The sequence below is a fragment of the Schistocerca serialis genome, chromosome 5 (assembly GCF_023864345.2).
Source record: "Schistocerca serialis cubense isolate TAMUIC-IGC-003099 chromosome 5, iqSchSeri2.2, whole genome shotgun sequence".
NCBI lineage: Eukaryota > Metazoa > Arthropoda > Insecta > Orthoptera > Acrididae > Schistocerca > Schistocerca serialis.
Genome location: NC_064642.1, coordinates 314556007 through 314575664, shown reverse-complemented (window position 1 = coordinate 314575664; position 19658 = coordinate 314556007). Strand labels below are relative to the sequence as shown.

At 43.1% G+C, this 19658-nt stretch overlaps 1 protein-coding gene across 1 annotated transcript in view; it reads right to left on the bottom strand.

Annotated features, from left to right (window-relative positions):
- The window catches only part of LOC126481443 (metallophosphoesterase domain-containing protein 1), an 83031-nt gene that overhangs the window by 51473 nt on the left and 11900 nt on the right, over window positions 1-19658 (bottom strand). The window lies entirely within an intron of this gene.

Below are 19658 nucleotides of genomic sequence, written 5' to 3'. Positions count from 1 at the left end.
AGTTTCTGCAATTTAAAATATATGTATTTGAAGGTAAAAAAAATTAAATATTGTATGAGAATATAAGATACAAGTACCAAATGTGTCTTGCTGCAGTACTGACTGGAACACAAGTGCTAAATGTTATACTGTTTGTTTCAGGATTTAAAGAGAGAAGAGAAGAAAGTGGACTGATACATATAGGGCAAACAAAAAATTCATATGCAGAGTAAAATGAGGTCTATTAGATTTCAGGAAGGAACAGAACACAATGACAATAATAACTGCTAAGATACTTGAAGGGTCCAGGAAAAAAGTTAAGTCCATTTTTTTTCTTTTTTCACCAGTATATGGAAGTACAGAACAGGAAAACTAACTCAGTCATAATGTAAATGAGCTTTGAAAAGAAGTTGTACAGGGAAAGAAAGAGCTCAGCCCATGTGAAACACAACAAAAAGGCTTAGTCCATTAAGTGCTGAACTTACTGGACTGCGTAGTTTTGCAGGATGCTTATTTATATGGTCTCCTTTCTGTACTTCCAATGTACTGAAAAAGGCCTAGGAAAAATGAACGTGAAGCAAGATTTAACAATGCAACCTATGAGTACACAGTTTGAGTACAAATATGGGATGCAGTGAAAGAAGTTTTTGTTTTTCTTATGGCATTGATGGCAATGCATGGCACATGACATATCAAAAAGTAAGACACAATATGTAGTGTCTAGTCATCGAACTACCAGGAATGCCCTTCTTGATAAGAGAGAGAAACACGGGAACAGCCCCTGGAAATTAAGCAGCATATTGCCCCCTTTCCAGACAGACATTGTTATTATGGGTTAGAAGATACAACTAAAGTATACTCTCTGATGAACTGGACATAAATACAATGTTCAATTTATTCAAAGAGAATTACCGAACACGTAAGGCATATTACAAAACACATACATAGTGTATTTCCTATGAGTATACTCACACAGATACATGTAGTACCTGTGACAAATACAGAGGCAAAGTGAAATGCCTACAAATGGAAAAACAAAAGTGCACAGAAGTGGCGAAAATCAGAGACAATGAGTCTCAACTGAAGAATTAGAAAACTTAAAACTATTTTCCCGTGTGGAGTTTGCTGGTCTCCCATCAGGCGCCTCCCCAGGTGGCGGATAGGGGAATGCTCACCAGATATGGTGGGTACCGGGGAAATAAAATACCCGGGGTGGACCAAAACTAGCAACTGCTGCCTTGTAGTATGATATTGGCTTATCAAAGGCTAAAGGAAGAAAACCTTGAGTAAAAATTACCTGGTCCTCCAGGTTGGGGGTTGTGCAGTGGGCCACCTCCTCACTCACATAAAAACATAAAAATGCTAAAAAACCTAATAATATGCCTCGGAAAAATTGGAACTTTGGACGACGAACTGGCAATGAGAAACGGAAAATTATGTTTGGATGCTGGAATGTGCAAGGTATTTCCACTAAAATAAATTTACTCCCCGCAGAACTTGACATGTTCAACATGGATGTTGTCGTACTCTCTGAAACAAAGAAGAAAGGCCAAGGAGAAGAAGAACTGGATAATTATGTACATATCTGGAGTGGGGTATCAAAAGCAGTAAGAGCCAAAGCAGGAGTCTCCATTATGATAAAAAAATCATGGAAAGAAAGAATCACAAATTGGACATTCATCAATCAACGTATAATAACTGTTGAAATGACATTATTTGCTAGGGAAGTTGTGATTATTGGCGTATATGCACCCACGAACGACACAAAAGATAAGGAGAAAGATACATTTTGGGACACCCTCAGGGAGACTATTGAAAAAATCCCAAGACGAAAGGAACTGATTATCATGGGAGATCTGAATGGAAGAGTAGGAATTAGAGAATCTTGTAGAATAGTAGGAAAACATGGAGAGGATGAATATAATGACAATGGAGAACGATTGATTGCAATTTGTGAACAATTTGATCTAAAAATTACCAACACATTTTTCAAACATAAGGACATTCATAAATATACTTGGCAACAGAACACCAAAGAACTTCGTTCTATAATAGATTATATTATCATTAGGCAAACAAGTATTTTCAAGGCAGTAGAAGTCAGATCTTATAGAGGAGCCCAGTGTGGATCAGATCACTATCTAGTTAAAACGAAGTCTTTCTGGCCATGAAAGAATGCAAGGAGTGATACAAGTAACATAAATAAAACGAACCAGACTGAGAAAGATGAAAATTTACCTTTTAATATTGACAGCCTACAAGATGAAAGTATCAGAACACTCTTTGCAGTCAGGATGGAAAGGAAACTGGTTGAATCATTTGAAGGAAGTACAGAGAAAATATATGACTATATAAGAGCTAATGTGAAAATCATAGCAACAGAGGTGTTGGGTAAAAAAGATAGCAACCACTACCGTGCAGCAGAGTGGTGGTCAGAGGAAGTAGAGGTCCTCATTAGAGAAAAACAAAATGCGTTCCTTCAGTGGTTGAATGATAAATCAGAAGAAACAAGGTCAATATACAAGGAAAAGAAGAATGAAGTGATGAAAAAAATAAGGATGGCAAAAAATGAAGCATGGGAAAGAACATGTGCCAAGGTGAATAGCTAATTAGGATTTGGGAGAGCAAAAGAAGCATGGTCAGTATTGAAAGGGCATCGACAGGATACAAAAAGCAAAACTAATCTCCAACTGATAACACAAAAGGAATGGGAAGAGTATTTCCAAAAATTATTAAATGAGGACAGAGAAAAATATATAGAAGAAGGAACAGGGGAAGATAAAGGACATGAAGATGATGAGATCCATATTTTAGAAAGTGAAGTACTTCAGGCGTTGAGAACAGGAAAGAATGGTAAATCACCGGGACCAGGCAATATCAATCTGGAGTGTCTGAAATATGGTGGTGACAAAATTGTGAAACTGATAACACAGCTCTTCAACAAAATGATACATGGAGATTCAATACCCAACGAAATGAAGCTAGGTTACATTAATACAATATTTTAGAAAGGGGATCGCAAAATTTGTTCAAACTATCGAGGAATTTGTGTTACAAACACATTAATGAGAATTTTTGCGAAAGTAATTAAAAACAATTTTAGAACCCAAGAAGAACAATGTGGATTCACGGCTGGGAGATCATGTGTAGACCATATTTTCACATTACGACAGATTTTGGAGAAACATAGGGAAAAATCAAAAAGTATAGGATTAATTTTCATAGATCTAGAAAAAGCGTATGATACTGTTCCAAGAAAATTACTTTGGAGAGCACTACATATGGCAAACATAAACCCTTCCTTGATTAAAATAATACAACAGATGTATAAAGATAACATTTGCCAAGTGAAAGTTGGTAATAAACTTTCACAGAAATTTAGAACAAGCAAAGGCCTTTTACAGGGCTGTCCCATGTCACCATCATTATTTAAAATCTATATAGATATTAGCCTTAGAACATGGTCTCGTAAATGTAATAGTATGGGATTAGAAATAAGAGATGGAGTTTACCTACATCATTTATTATTCGCTGATGATCAAGTAGTCGTAGCACAAGATGGGGAGGATGCTAACTATATGTGCAATCAACTAGCAGTAGCATACAAAACTTGGGGTTTGAAGATTAATTACGAAAAAACAGAATACTTGACTAATGATTCAGATGAGCTATACATTGAAGGAAAGAAAATCAAAAAGATAAACACTTTCTGTTATTTGGGATCCATTTTAGAAATCGAGGGAAAATCAGAGTCAGAAATCAATAAAAGAATTAGTAGCGGACGGAGGGTCATTGGGATGCTTAACTCAGTCTTATGGAGCAGGAATGTAATGAGCAGAACTAAAAAATTAATATACAAATCCATATTAGAGAGTGTGGTTCTGTATGGAACGGAGACCTGGACAATTAACATGAAGCACATTAAAAAATTACAAGCTCTAGAGATGGACTTTTGGAGAAGATCGGCAAGAATCTCCAGGAAATAAAAGATAAGGAACACCGAAGTAATAAGGAGAATGGAAATAAAAGAAAGAATATATGACGTAATGGATAGGAAGAAATTACAGTGGTACGGGCATGTACGACGAATGGAGGAAGCCAGAATACCAAAATTGATACTGGAGTGGGAACCGGAGGGGAGAAGAAGAAGAGGATGACCTGTGACTACCTGGTTCCAAAATGTACAGCACACAATGAGGAGAATGGGCGCAGAGGAAGAGGACACGCAGGATCGAAACACCTGGAGAAATATTTTGAGAGTATAGTTTAAGAACGTTTATTGTTTGTGTTGTAATTTCCAAGTAAATTATTATGTTGGAGATAAGCCTCTGTAATGAGGAAAAGCTCAAAATAATAATAATAATAAAACTATTTTCACAAATTGAAAGCAAACATGTTTTATGAGAGGAGGAGAAAAGCTAAGAAGGAAAGCAGAAAGAGCTGGAAAAGGAAGCCATATATATGGATTTTGGCAAGGATCTGCCTCTGCCCAACATTACAACTAAAGCTTTATGTTATAAATGCCAATTATATATGTAAACTTTAAACATCCACTGTTTGTCAAATGCATAGATTACGTTTTTCCTTTATCCTGAATGTGTTGCCAAAAAAGGTAGTGATGTTGTCTGTTCCACGATTCGCACATTTTGTTAGGAAGCTAAAGCTGAAACTTTTCACCAATGGACAGGATTCCTGAGGCACTTCTATGTGCAGAAGTGTCCCTTTCCTACAAACCCATTTAGAGAGCATGTCGTAGATGGAACTCACCCAAGGCTTATCAAATTCAGGATGACATAATGGAGCATAGAAGATTGCTGTTTGAAATCAGCACATCCGGTTGAAGAATCCAAAGGACTAGAGTTTGGGTTTTCCTGAGTTTTCTCCCAACCATATATGTTTTTTACTATGATATAGATTCAGATTACCCATCTATCATGAGAAATACCAGGAGCTATATATTTTGAAAATTTTTTGTTTGTCATTAGCAAAAGAACATTATGAGAGTTGCCTCCTTTTTGCTTGAAGTTCTCAGACTAGACAGTCTTGTACTGCTTTTAAATTATATTTCAATTCTGTATCAAGTAATAAAGGAAAATACAGTGTTTATGCTACTTTGAAGTCATGGACGGATCCCCTTCTTTAATTTGATAAACAACTCTTACTCAACTTTTTAACATACATCATCAAAACTTCAAACAAATTTGCAATAACATTGTTACATATTTACAGGATGTTAGTTAAGGTTTGTAAGTTTGCAAAATAACTGTAAATGTTACAGAACTGTAAGATCAAGAAAAGATTTAACTAGAAATATTAATGTTCTACACTGAAGAGCCAAAGAAACTGATACACCTACTTAATAACGTGTAGGGCCCCCGTGAGCACGCAGAAGTGCCGCAACAAGATGTGGTACAGACTCGTGGTGGTGGTGGTTGTTGGGATGTTTAAGGGGGACTAAACAGCTAAGGTCATCAGTCCCCCATTCCAAAAACAGGCGAGACTTAAATTTGCGGAGCAGGTAAAACCCCAAGGGGAAGGAGACTCCCTCCCAGGCACTGAAAGAACACAAATGCGGCAACGAACACTACAGACAAGAAGAGTACAGATGAACACCAGACAGAAAGAAACAGAAGAAAAGAAGATGGCCGGAGACTGGTTGACTGACCACGAGAACAAAAACAAGGGAAAGAGTCAACCATCCGACTACGCACTAAAATCTGCAACCAAATATGAGACACTCGAGGACAAGAGACACAGAAAGGGAAAGGTGCAGGACCTCCCTAAATGGAACCATAAAGAGGACTACCACGGATAAAATTTAAAACGTTGTCAGCCATGGAGGCATCGTCGCATAAAACCAAAGGAAAAGTGCCCGGGAGATTAAAAGACTGCCAACAAAATGTGGATGACCGTCAGCCGGGACCCACACCGACACAAGGGGGGATCCTCCTGACGCAAAAGATGGCCGTGCATCAGGTAGGTATGGCTGATGCGGAGCCAACACAGGACGACAGAGTCCCTGCGAGAAGCCCGCAGGGAGGACTGCCACACATCGGTCGTCTCCTTGACAGCCCGCAGTTTATTCGGGGATGTCAGGCCACACCACTCATCAGTCCACATCCCAAGCACCTTACGGCGCAACACCAACTGCTGATCACGAGCCGGGAGGCCGATCTCCAAAGCTGGGGTGTCGATCGCCCCTTTGGCCAGCCTGTCGACACGTTCATTCCCCGGGATGCCAATGTGACCTGGCATCCAAACAAAGACCACCGAACGACCAGAGCGGGTAATGGCGAAAACAGACTCCTGAATAGAGGATACCAGAGGAGAAGAGGGATAGCAGCGGTCGATGGCCTGGAGGCTGCTCAGGGAGTCACTGCAAATGACGATGGACGTACCTGAGCAGGAACGCATATGCTCAAGAGCGCGCAATATGGCCACCAGCTCTGCAGTAAAAATACTGCAGCCAGCTGGCAAGGAGTGCTGTTCAACATGGGCAGCGTGAGCAAAAGCGTAGGCAGTGCGACCATCAACCAGGGAACCATCAGTGTAGACAGTCTCACAGCCCGAAAATGAGGCGAGGAGCGCAAGAAAACGGCGACGGAGGGCCACAGGCAGAACCGAGTCCTTGGGTCCCTGTGCCAAGTCCAGACGGATGGACAGCCGGGGCAAACACCAGGGAGGCGTAGGTGCACGGACCCGGGAGGGAGGCAGAAGAGGGAATGACCCCAGCTCGGACAGCAGGGACTGGACACGGACAGCTATGGAAAGCCCAGACCGAGGTCGCCGTTCGGGCAGATGGAGGACCATGGCAGGGAAAAGCAGGTGATGATTGGGATGGCCCGGTGAGTAATGCACGTGGACAGCATAGTCGGCGAGCAGTCGATGGTGGCGAATCTGCAGTGGGGGAACCCCGGCCTGCACCAGTAGACTATCCACGGGGCTCGTACGGAAAGCACCAGTTGCAAGCCGAACCCCACAGTGGTGTATGGGGTCTAACAACGTCAACACTGAGGGTGATGCAGACCCATAGTCCAGGCTCCCATAATCAAGCCTGGACTGCACAAGGGCTCTGTACAATCGCAACAGCGTGCAGCGATCTGCACCCCAAGATGTGTGGCTCAGGCAGCGGAGGGCGTTGAGATGCCGCCAGCACATTTGCTTCAGCGGAGTAATATGAGGAACCCATGTGAGCGGGGCATCAAAGATGAGTCCTAAGAAGCGGCAAGTGTCCACCACTTCAAGCAGGTGGCCGTCGAGGTAAAATTCAGGATGAGGGTGGACCGTCCGACGCCTGCAGAAGTGCATAACTCGAGTCTTGGCTGCAGAGAACTGAAAATCATGAGTCAGAGCCCATGATGCTGCCTTGCGAACGGCTACTTGCAGCCTGCGTTCGGCGACACACGTAGTCGTGGAGCTAAAGGAGATGCAGAAGTCGTCGGCATACAAAGAAGGAGACACCGACGACCCCACGGCTGCAGCCAGACCATTAATGGCCACTAGAAATAAGGTGACGCTCAACACCGAGCCCTGCGGGATCCCATTTTCCTGTGTATAAGATGAACTAGAGGTGGCACCGACTTGCACCCGGAAAGAGCAGCGCAATAAAAAGGCTTGAAGAAAAGCTGGGAGCCAACCACGAAGACCCCACTCATGCAACGTAGCAAGGATGTGATGCCTACATGTGGTGTCATACGCCTTCCGCAGATCAAAAAATCAGCAACGAGATGCTGACGTTGGGCAAAGGCCGTACGGATAGCAGATGCCAGCCGCACCAAATTGTCCGCAGCAGACCGGCCCTGACGGAAGCCACCCTGGGATGGAGCGAGGAGACCGCGCAACTCAAGGACTCAACACAAACGCCGCCCCACCATACGTTTGAGCAATTTGCACAAAATGATGGTGAGGGTAATGGGACAATAGCTGTCCACCGCCAGTGGGTCCGCACCGGGCTTCAAGATGGTGACAATAACAACCTCTCGCCATTGCGACGGGAACATGCCCTCGCTCCAAATGCGGTTAAAGATGGTGAAGATGTGTCTCTGGCAGTCCCTGGAGAGATGCTTCAGCATCTGCGCGTGGATGCAGTCTGGTCCTGGTGCTGTATCAGGGCAATCGGAGAGGGCAGCGAGGAATTCCCTCTCGCTGAAAGGAGCATTGTATTTTTCAGAACGACGTGTGTGGAATGATAACGGCGTCTGCTCGGCTCGCTCCTTTAGAGAGCGAAAGGCGGGGGGGGGGGGGGGGGGGGGGGGGTGAGTTGCAGTCGCAGAGCTCTTAGCAAAGTGCGCGGCAAGGTGTTCAGCAATGGCAGCAGAGTCCGTGCAGACAGCACCGTCCAAGGAGATCCCAGGGACACCCATAGGGGTCTGGTATCCATAAATCCGCCGGATCCGGGACCACACGAGCGAGGGGGAGACACGGGAGCCCAAGGATGAGACATACCTCTCCCAGCACTCCTGCTTACGCCGTGCAATAAGACGACGGGCCAAGGCACGGAGCCTCTTTAAGGCGATGAGGGTCTCTAGAGACGGGTGCCACCTATGACACTGGAGAGCCCGCCTACGGTCGCGAATAGCCTCAGCAATCTCCGGCGACCACCAGGGTACAGCCTTCCTCTGAGGGAGTCCAGAAGAGCGGGGGATGGCAGCCTCGGCCGCCGAAATGATTGACGTGGTTAAGACACGGACCACCTCGTCAATGTCACCCTGTGGGGGAGACTCAATGGTTGCAGCGGAAGTAAAAGCCGGCCAGTCAGCCCTGTTGAGAGCCCAGTGGGGCAGGTGCCCAGAAGAATGACACTGGGGCAGTGACAAATAGATGGGAAAATGGTCACTACCACACAGGTCAGGATGCACTCTCCAGTGGAGGGATGGGACAAGTCCGGGGCTGCAAAGAGAGAGATCGATGGCCGAGAAAGACCCATGGGCCACACTGAAATGGGTGGGAGCACCGGTGTTCAAGAGGCTAAGGTCAAGCTGAGCCAACACATGCTCCATGGCACGACCGTGGTCATCGGAGACAGTCCCACCCCATAGAGGGTTGTGGGCATTGAAATCGCCTAGTAACAAGAAAGGTGGCGGGAATTGGGCTATCAGTGCAGCCAGGACATGCAGTGCAACATCACCATCCGGTGGAAGGTAAAGACTGCAGACGGTAATAGCCTGTGGCGTCCACACCCTAACAGCGACAGCCTCTAAAGCTGTTTGTAGAGGGACAGACTCGCTGTGAAGAGAGTTAAGGACATAGATGCAGACGCCACCAGACACCCTTTCATAAGCTGCTCGGTTCTTATAATAACCCCGATGGCCACGGAGGGCAGGGGTCCACATTGCTGGAAACCAAGTTTCCTGAAGAGCAATGCAGAAGAAAGGGTGAAGGCTGATAAGTTGTCGGAGCTCAGCTAGATGATGGAAGAAACCGCTGCAGTTCCACTGGAGGATGGTATTGGCCATGGCTGAGAAAGGCGTGACAGGACTGGGAAGGCAGATTACGCCGCTGGGTCACCTGCTGCCTCCGATTGAGCACCTGTGCTAGTGCTTTCCGTGGCATTGGAGGGACCGGCAAGATCGAGGTCCTCAGCGGACGCCAGAATCTCCACCTCATCCTCAGACGCAGAGCTTGTAGGAAGTGGTGGGATGGGTGCCACCGCAATGTCGTTAGCCTTGGGGACTTTCTTCTTCTTCTGTTCTCTCGCTGTGCCTTCGGTGGTTCAGGCTGGGAGGGTGTCACTGGGTCAGTCTCAGGGACAGACGACAACCGTGTGTCCCTACGACCAGGGACTGGCGGTTGTTTGAGCCACTTGCGGCTGTCGGCTTTGGTACCGGTCGGAACTTGCGAAGGGAGGTCCCCAAGGGACCCCTTCCTGGCGAGAGGAGCCGAAGAAGTCTTACGCTTCTCCGGCTGGGAAGGGGGAACTGACATCCCCGATGGTTGGGGGGGTGTTGCTCCTGAAGTAGATGGAGCAGGAGCAACAGGGAGTTTAGTGCCCCCCACCACCAAGGGGGCAGGTGTGGTCCTCTGGCTCTGAGAGCTAACGGTGTGTGGAGCAGCTATAGGAACTGTAACAGGAGCGACAGTGGCGGCATAAGTGGACGTCATTCGTACTGGATGCAGTCGTTCAAACTTACGCTTAGCCTCAGTGTAGGTCAGCCTATCCAGGGTCTTGTATTCCATTATTTTCCACTCCTTCTGGAGAATCTTACAGTCCGGTGAGCAAGGGGGGTGGTGCTCCCCGCAGTTGACACAGATGGGAGGTGGGGCACATGGAGTATCAGGATGGGACGGTCGACCACAATCGCAACAAATGAGGCTGGAAGCACAGCGAGAAGACATATGGCCGAACTTCCAACACTTGAAGCACCGCATCGGGGGAGGGATATAGGGCTTGACATCACAACGGTATACCATCACCTTGACCTTCTCAGGTAACGTGTCACCCTCGAAGGCCAAGATGAAGGCACCGGTTGCAACTTGGTGATCCCTCGGACCCCGGTGGACGCGGCGGACGAAATGGACCCCTCGTCGCTCTAAGTTGGCGTGCAGCTCGTCATCGGACTGTAAAAGGAGATCCCTGTGAAAAATAATTCCCTGGACCATATTTAAGCTTTTATGTGGGGTGATAGTAACAGAAACATTCCCCAGCTTCGTACAAGCGAGCAAGGCTCGTGACTGGGCAGAGGATGCTGTTTTTATTAAGACTGACCCTGACCGCATCTTGGACAAGCCCTCCACCTCCCCGAACTTGTCCTCTAAATGTTCGACAAAGAACTGAGGCTTCACAGACACAAACGATTCCCCGTCAGCTCTGGTACAGACGAGATACCGAGGCAAATACCTGTCGCTCTCATTCATAGCCTTTCGTTCCTCCCATGGTGTGGCAAGGGAGGGGAACGATTTGGGGTCATAAACGTTACCTTTAAAATGAGCCCTCGAACGCTTAGAGACTGCAGGTGGCTGGCCACCAGCAAGAGAAGATGTGCCACGCTTAATTGCGTGTCATCCACCCTGATGCCACCCACTCCGACCAAGGGCCCTCCCCATGGGCACCACCCAGCCACAGCAAAGGCCACCTGGCAGGATGGCCATTGCCGGGAGTCCCGATGCCCCAGGGAGATGGGCATCTACTCCTTGGCATACGCGGGGAGTTAACGGCGCAGGCATCAGTAGAGCGATCCCTGTGTTGTCAGGGGGCTACAACCAACAGGGTACATGGCGGCCCCACCACAACGGACTGGCTATCGTACTGGATGTTAGGTGACATGTGGTCCATGGTCACTGTCAGTGCAGAAAGTGGCCCTGCACATTGCTTGGCAGAAAGTGAACGCAGGAGCGTATCCATGCCCAAGAGATGTAGAGCGGGCAGGACTTCAACGCAACGACGAATAAGCTGGCGAAAGATCTCAACGCAAGATGGACACAATGCACCACGTAAGGCGCCCTTCCCCAATCGGCTCGCTCTTCAGAAAAATTTTGATAGATGGAGGTCAAACCCGACAGGGGACCATCACATAAGGCCGAAACGTTTGAGACTCCTTTTAGTCGCCTCTTATGACAGGTAGGAATACCGCGGGCCTATTCTTACCCCCGGACCCGCAGGGGGGGGGGGGGGGGTATGGACTCGACTAATGTCTGAAGTAGTGCTGGAGGGAACTGACACCACGAATCCTACAGGGCTATCCATAAATTCGTGAGAGTACGAAGGGGTGGAGATCATATCTGAACAGCATGTTGCAAGGCATCAGAGATATGCTCCATAATGTTCATGTCTGGGGAGTCTGGGGACCAGCAGAAGTGTTTAAACTCAGAAGAGCATTCCTGGAGCCACTCCGTAGCAATTCTGGACATGTGGTGTGTCGCATTATCCTGCCAGAACTGCCCAAGTCCGTCGGAATGCACAATGGACGTGGATGGATGCAGGTGATCAGACAGGATGCTTACATACATATCACCTGTCAGAGTCATATCTAGATGTATCAGGGATCCCATATCATTCCAACTGCATACGACCCACACCATTACAGAGCCTCCACCAGCTTGAACAGTCTCCTGCTGACATGCAGGGTCCACCGACTCAAGAGGTTGTCCCCATACCCGTACACGTCCATCCGCTAAATACAATTTGAAACGAGACTTGTCTGACTAAGCAACACGTTTCCAGTCATCAACAGTCCAATGTCGGTGTTGAAGGGCCCATGAGAGGCATAAAGCTTTGTGTCGTGCAGTCATCAAGGGCACACGAGAGGGCCTTCGGCTCCGAAATGACCGTATCGATTATTTTTCATTGAATGGTTCGCACACTGACATTTGTTGATGGCCCAACATTGAAACCTGCAGCAATTTGCAGAAGGGTTGCACTTCTGCCACGTGGAACGATTCCCTTCAGTCGTTGTTGGTTCCATTCACGCAGGATCTTTTTCCAGCCCCCGGAAAAGTTGGAGATTTGATGTTTTACTGGGTTCCTGATATTCCCAGTACACTCGTGAAATGGTCGTACAGGAAAGTCCCCACTTCATTGCTATCTTGGAGATGCTGCGTCCCATCACTCGTGTGCCGATTATAACACCATGTTCAAACTCACTTAAATCCTGATAACCTGTCATTGTAGCACCAGCAACCTATCTAACAACTGCATCAGACACTTGTCTTATACAGATGTTACCGACCGCAGTGCCATATTCTGCCTGTTCACATATCTCTGTATTTGAATTACACATGCCTATACCAGTTTCTTTGGCGTTTCAGTGCATAACATTTATAAAATTGGACTTAGCTCATTCTTTTCCTTGCCCCTTTATTTGATTCCTCCAAGTAGTCTACCTGTCCTCACTCAGATGTGTGATAAAATTTCACTGCCAAAAGATAATTTTTTGTTGAAGAGATCAAGACACTTTAGGTGAGCCACCTACCTCACGCCCTTCCCCCCCCCCCCACCCCTCTCTCTCTCTCTCTCTCTCTCTCTCTCTCTCTCTCTCTCACACACACACACTCTCACACACACACACACACACACACTAGTGAAAAGTGTTCAGCCTTTTTGTTGTATATTAACTAGTGGCACAGTAAAATCTAATCCCCTCAGGGGAAAAGGGCATTTTTATCATTCCCTGCTGGTGAAAATCAATTCCAACAGCTAATTCTTCTGGTTCTCTTTACGATGCTACAAAGTGGTGTCTTGTACATTATTACATTTTATTTGGGAAAAATAATCTACTGTTTTTGGGAAAAGTTTGCTAGGAAAGATTAAAAATGTTTTCAGTGTTGTATTAACCTGCATTTATTCGCTTTTGGAAGATATTCTTCCAACTCACTCCTATATTTTGGTTACTAAAATGAAATCATTGATTTAATCACGAACTTCTACTCTGCTTTCTTGAATTACTCAATGCACTTTTACTCTTGCTACATCGAAAGCTGCAGGGTTCTCTGCTGACTGTCTACATCTGGACCTTCACACAGCTGCTGTTTGGTCCTGAATGCAGAGCTACTTTCCTCATGTCACAGTTGGATAGGCTCTTCTAAACTTGCTAGGCAAATTTGGAAGAGATAGTTTAATGTCATAGTAACTGTAATGTGCTCCACCATGTCCTGGATGTTTTCTTTAGCCCTTTTTGAAAGTAGTGCAAGTAGTGCAAGTAGTGCTAGTTTTGCTGCTCCAGACAAATGGGCTCTCATAAATGTTTTTTTTGTAACAGATCACAAAACCCCGAAGATGTTTCATTTCAATTTTTATTTTGTCTCTGATTTGACACTTTAATAAAGGGACATGGTCATTTGTAGACTTTCAAATACAATAAAATTCAGTACGAGAAGACTGTTCTCCATTTTATCAATTATTTGTGATACTTTTACAATCTAGCCACAAGGTCCCGACACTCTGGAACAGTTTATTGATCACATGAACGGTATGCACCCACGCATCTGGTTCATTGCCGAAACAGTAGAAGAAATACTGAGATGTTGTGGCAAACAAAGTTGTATGGGCGGCTGCTGCCCTGTACACCAGAGGTACACTGATTTATATCTCAGCATGCAGAGTTTTCACCACCCCATCCAGAAGAGAGTCATTTTAAATACATTGCTACACAGTGCTACAACTGTTTTTGACTCGACTTCCGGAATTAACTTCTGGAGTATATGTCGCGAAAGAATGGGATGGGGCATAAGATTTAAAGTTGGCACTTTCCAAGAAACAAAAATGCAGAAATACTGAACAATCATGAAATGAATCACCTATTGTGCTCCTTCCTTTCTGCAGTGCTCCTTTAGCAAAATATGTAGAATCTGGGGAAGACAAGGTATAAGATCTATTTTCTGACCACCTGAGAAGATAATGGAAATGTTGCAGCCATTTATAGACAGTCACGACCTCAGGGTCCCTGGGATATATAAGATTTTATGTGGGTGCAGAAGCAACTGCAGCAGTCAGTGCACCCATACTGTTTCCAACTGCTATGCAGAATACCAATTTCACGGTACATGGGAATAATAATTCAAGTCCTGTTTGGAAGATACTGAGAAAATTAAATTTTAAGCTTTGAGGACTGTGTCAAGTTTTAATTACAAATAATTTATAGATTTTACCCCCTAAATTATTGTCTACTTTATATGTTATACCATGGCATAATAATCACTTACAGTAGTGCAGAATGACAATGAAGAAATATATCAATAGAACAAAAGACAAAATTTGCAAGAAGTGATCTAAGTTCATTCACAATTAAATTTAAAAGCTTAGAAACTGCTCTTTTATCTGATTATTATTACCTATGTATCACTTTTATACTTGACATATAGGATATATTCAATACAGCAACCTTTTATCTTGTCATAATACTAGGTCTACTTACAATAATGCAGTACAACAGTGAAAAAACTTAATAGCAGTATACAGAATTAATTTTGCAAGGTAAAGATTAGCATCAAAATTCTTGTTGTTGTTGTTGTGGTCTTCAGTCCTGAGACTGGTTTGATGCAGCTCTCCATGCTACTCTATCCTGTGCAAGCTTCTTCATCTCCCAGTACCTACTGCAACCTACATCCTTCTGAATCTGCTTAGTGTATTGATCTCTTGGTCTCCCTCTACGATTTTTACCCTCCACGGTGCCCTCCAATGCTAAATTTGTGATCCCTTGATGCCTCAAAACATGTCCTACCAACCGATCCCTTCTTCTAGTCAAGTTGTGCCACAAACTTCTCTTCTCCCCAATCCTATTCAATACCTCCTCATTAGTTACGTGATCTACCCACCTAATCTTCAGCATTCTTCTGTAGCACCACATTTCGAAAGCTTCTATTCTCTTCTTGTCTAAACTGGTTATCGTCCATGTTTCACTTCCATACATGGCTACACTTCATACAAATACTTTCAGAAACGACTTCCTGACACTTAAATCTATACTCGATGTTAACAAATTTCTCTTCTTCAGAAACGATTTCCTTGCCATTGCCAGTCTACATTTTATATCCTCTCTACTTTGACCATCATCAGTTATTTTACTCCCTAAATAGCAAAACTCCTTTACTACTTTAAGTGTCTCATTTCCTAATCTAATCACCTCAGCATCACCTGATTTAATTTGACTACATTCCATTATCCTCGTTTTGCTTTTGTTGATGTTCATCTTATATCCTCCTTTCAAGACACTGTCCATTCCGTTCAACTGCTCTTCCAAGTCCTTTGCTGTCTCTGACAGAATTACAATGTCATTGGCGAACCTCAAAGTTTTTATTTCTTCTCCATGGATTTTAATACCTACTCCGAATTTTTCTTTTGTTTCCTTTACTGGATTTTCTTAAAACATATGAAATAAATTTAAAAGCGTAGGAACTATTGCCAGGACTTTCCTAGAATGACCCATTTTTTTCTAATTATTCAACTTTAAACATGACACAAGTGCCTATTTAATAATGCAAAACAGTAACATTAATTAAATAGGCAAAATGATCCAAGTCCAGTGTTACAATGTCTGTAATGTTACGAAAAAAACACTTGTCTTCATCATGGGTTTCACCATCTGATAATGAACTGAAACATTGTTGAGCTTCTTAGCCACAAAACTGTTTCAAAATTTACAAATTGCTATATTTTGCAAGGGATTACACTCCATTACAACAAAGGGTTCTGGAAGTCATCTTGCATTTTCAGTTACTTGATACCAGTCATTTGGCACTTCACAAAACTGTCTTTATGTTTGCTAGGCCCATATTCTGGTCACACTAAAAAAGTTATGTGGCTGTGGTCAAATCTTCCATCAGTAGGCTTCAAGATTTATTTATTTATTTCTTGTTCCGTAGATCCAGTTAGTGAGCCAATCACAAGGATATGGAACGTGTCAAATTGTACAGGTTTCAATTTACACTTACAATAAATACAAAGGGCAATTCAATGCCAAATTGTACATAGTTTAAGTAAGACATACTATAAATACAGTAACAGATACAATGTCAGCTAGATACCATAACAACCATTTACCAGAAAAAGGAGTTTCAAATAAAGTTTCAAGATAAGAGCACAAAGTTAAATCAGATATTTGGCCTACAAGAGTAAATACAGGTACAGCCAATTTGTTGTTACGAAAAGTGTGCTAATGCTCAATGCACAATAAAATCAATTGAACTACTTCTAGACACAATAAGTTCAGTGATGGTATACATTTTCTTTCAGATATTCATTTACAGTATAAAAAGATTTCTCTGTCAGGTAATCTTTGAGAAGTTGTTTAAATTTTGGCAGTTCTGTATGAACACATTTGATACGTAGTGGTAGAGCATTGAACAGCTTAATGCTGGAGTAGTAAACTCCTTTTTGTACCAGAGTGAGACGTTTCATTTCGAAATGTAGATTGTTTGTGTATCTGGTGTTATAGCCATGGAATTTACTGTTGTCTTGGTAGGTAGAATAATTTTTGCACACAAAGGTCAGCAAGGAAAATATATATTGTGAGGCAGTTGTTAGGATACCTATCTTCCGAAACAAGTGCCTGCAAGAGTGTCTTTGATGGACCCCACACATTATTCAGATTGCTTTTGTTTTTGGATGGTGAAAACTTTTTTTGCAAGTGGTTGGTTCCCCCAGAATATGATAGCATATGACATCAATGAGTGGAAGTAGCCAAAGTAGGCAACCTTAATGGTGTCAACTTCAGCCACTGAAGAAATTACCCGTAATGCAAATGTTGCCAAGCTAAGTTTTTTACATCGATGAAGAATGTGAACTGACCAATTACATTTACTGTCTATGTAAGCACCCAGGTATTTTGTATCTTCAACTTTCTGTATTTGTTGATCTCTACATTTTATGTTAATTTCATCGATATTACTTTGTGATGTATGGAACCTCATATAATGAGTTTTATCTGCATTGAGGGAGAGACCATTTGAAGAGAACCAATTTAAGATGTCATTAAAAACAGTACTTGTAGCTTGTTCAAGATCATGATCAATCAAATCGTCAATTAGAATTGTTGTATCATCGGCAAACAGTGTAAATTTGCTGTTTGTCTCAGAACAAAGAGGAAGGTCATTAATAAATATGAGGAAAAGCAGTGGGCCCAAAACAGAGCCTTGAGGCACACCACATGTTATCGTGCCCCATTCAGACGAGGCAGGTTCTCCAGAAGAGCCGTTTAGCATTACTGTCTGCTTCTGATCCTATAGATATGATTGTAGCCACAAGCCAACAGTGCCACCTAAACCATAGTATTCTGCCTTTTTCAAGAGAATTTGGTGGTTTACACAGTCAAAGGCTTTTGTAAGATCACAAAAAATACCCCCTGGAGACATTTTTTTGTTAATGGCTTCCAAAACTTGGTTGCTGAAAGAGAATATTGCCGTTCAGTACAAAGACCGGCACGAAAACCAAACTGATTTTTGCTTAAGATACTGTGGAAGTTGAGATGGTCTACAGTCCTCCTGTGCATGAGTTTTTCTAGAATTTTTGAGAAGGTAGTTAATAGGGATAATGGGCGATAGTTTGTAACAATGCTTTTATCACCTTTTTTAAAGAGAGGAATCACTACAGCCAACTTTAGTCTGTCAGGGACAATCCCTTCTTGTAGGGATGTATTGTATATGTTGCATAAGACGGGACTAACAAATTTATAACAGTGTTTCAGTATTTTACTAGAAATATTGTCCACACCAGCAGAATTTTTATTTTTTAATGATCTAATTACTCTTATGACTTCACTTACAGCAACTGGAGGTAAAGATAACTGTGGGATTCTGTTGCTAATAGCTTTCTGTAGGAGGGACAATGATTCTTCTATAGAACCATTACAGCCTGTCTTCTCTGCTGCTCTCAAAAAGTGGTTATTAAATATTTCTGCAACCAACTCAGGTTCCTTTATGATACTGTCCCCTGTTTTAATCTCTATCTGAGACATGTTCCCTGTTGTCCTGCCAGTTTCCCTCTTTATTACATTCCATATAGTTTTAATTTTATTTTCTGAGCTTTCAATTTCTGATTTTATGCACATACTTTTAGATTTATTTATAACCTTCTTGAGAATGCTACAGCAAAGTTTCTAGTGTTGTCGTTTCTTTGGATCATTACAAATCCTGAGAGAACTGTATAACATCCTCTTTGTTCTACAAGATGTTATTATCCCTGTAGTGATCCAAGACTTCTTGGCATTGCCTATATGACTATTTCTAACTACTTTTTTGGGAAAGATGGACTCAAATACAGACATGAATTCATTTAAAAATGAATTCTACTTTTTGTTTACATCTGTTTCCCTATAAACTGGGCTCCAATCTATCTCTTTTAGGCTGTCATTGAATTTTTTAAGGCCCTGTTCATTTACCATCCTAAAAGATTTCCAAGAATGCTCGGAACTGTTGCACACACTGATGTAACTGAGCCTAAGCAATTGACCACCATGATCAGAAAGGCCACACAGGTACAGTGATCTCATTGCATTTAGACTTATCTATAAATATATTATCTATCAGACTTTTACTGTTAACAGTAACCCTAGTTGGGAAATCTACTATTACCATCAGATTATAAGACTCCATTAAATGTACTAAATCAGCTTTACTATTGCTCTTATTTAGAAAATCAACATTAAAGTCACCAGTAATTATCAAGTTCTTGGACTTTGAGTACACAATGGATAATAAAGAATCTAAGTGCTTAAGAAATACATTCAAATTCCCTGAGGGAGATCTATACAGCGCTAACACTACAGCCATGAAGTCATTTACAGTAATCTCAACACCACATACTTCAATTTGTTGCTCTATGCAATGGCTCTTTAACTCTAATGCATTGTAAGATATGTTATTTTTTACATAAATTAACACTCCACCTTTTTCCATGATGGTTCTAGAGTAATGCGCTGCCTGACAGTAACCACTTAGCTGTAACCTTTCAATGCCTTTTGCATGATGTCCACTAACACATAATACATCAGTATTTTTATTCCTTGTGGTTCCTCTAACAGAACAGTAATGTCATTTACTTTATTACCATGTCCTCCCACATTTTGGTGAAAAATCGTCATTTCTTTGGAATTAGAGACAGATGTAAACTTTTGCCGAAAAAATTATCTGTAGCTACAGACACAGTACGTTCATTACTAACAATTTCCTGAAACATTTGAGTTTGAAACCGAGTCTGACTTGAGGGCTGGAGCCATTTAAGTGCGACTGGTTCCAACTTTGGGGTACAT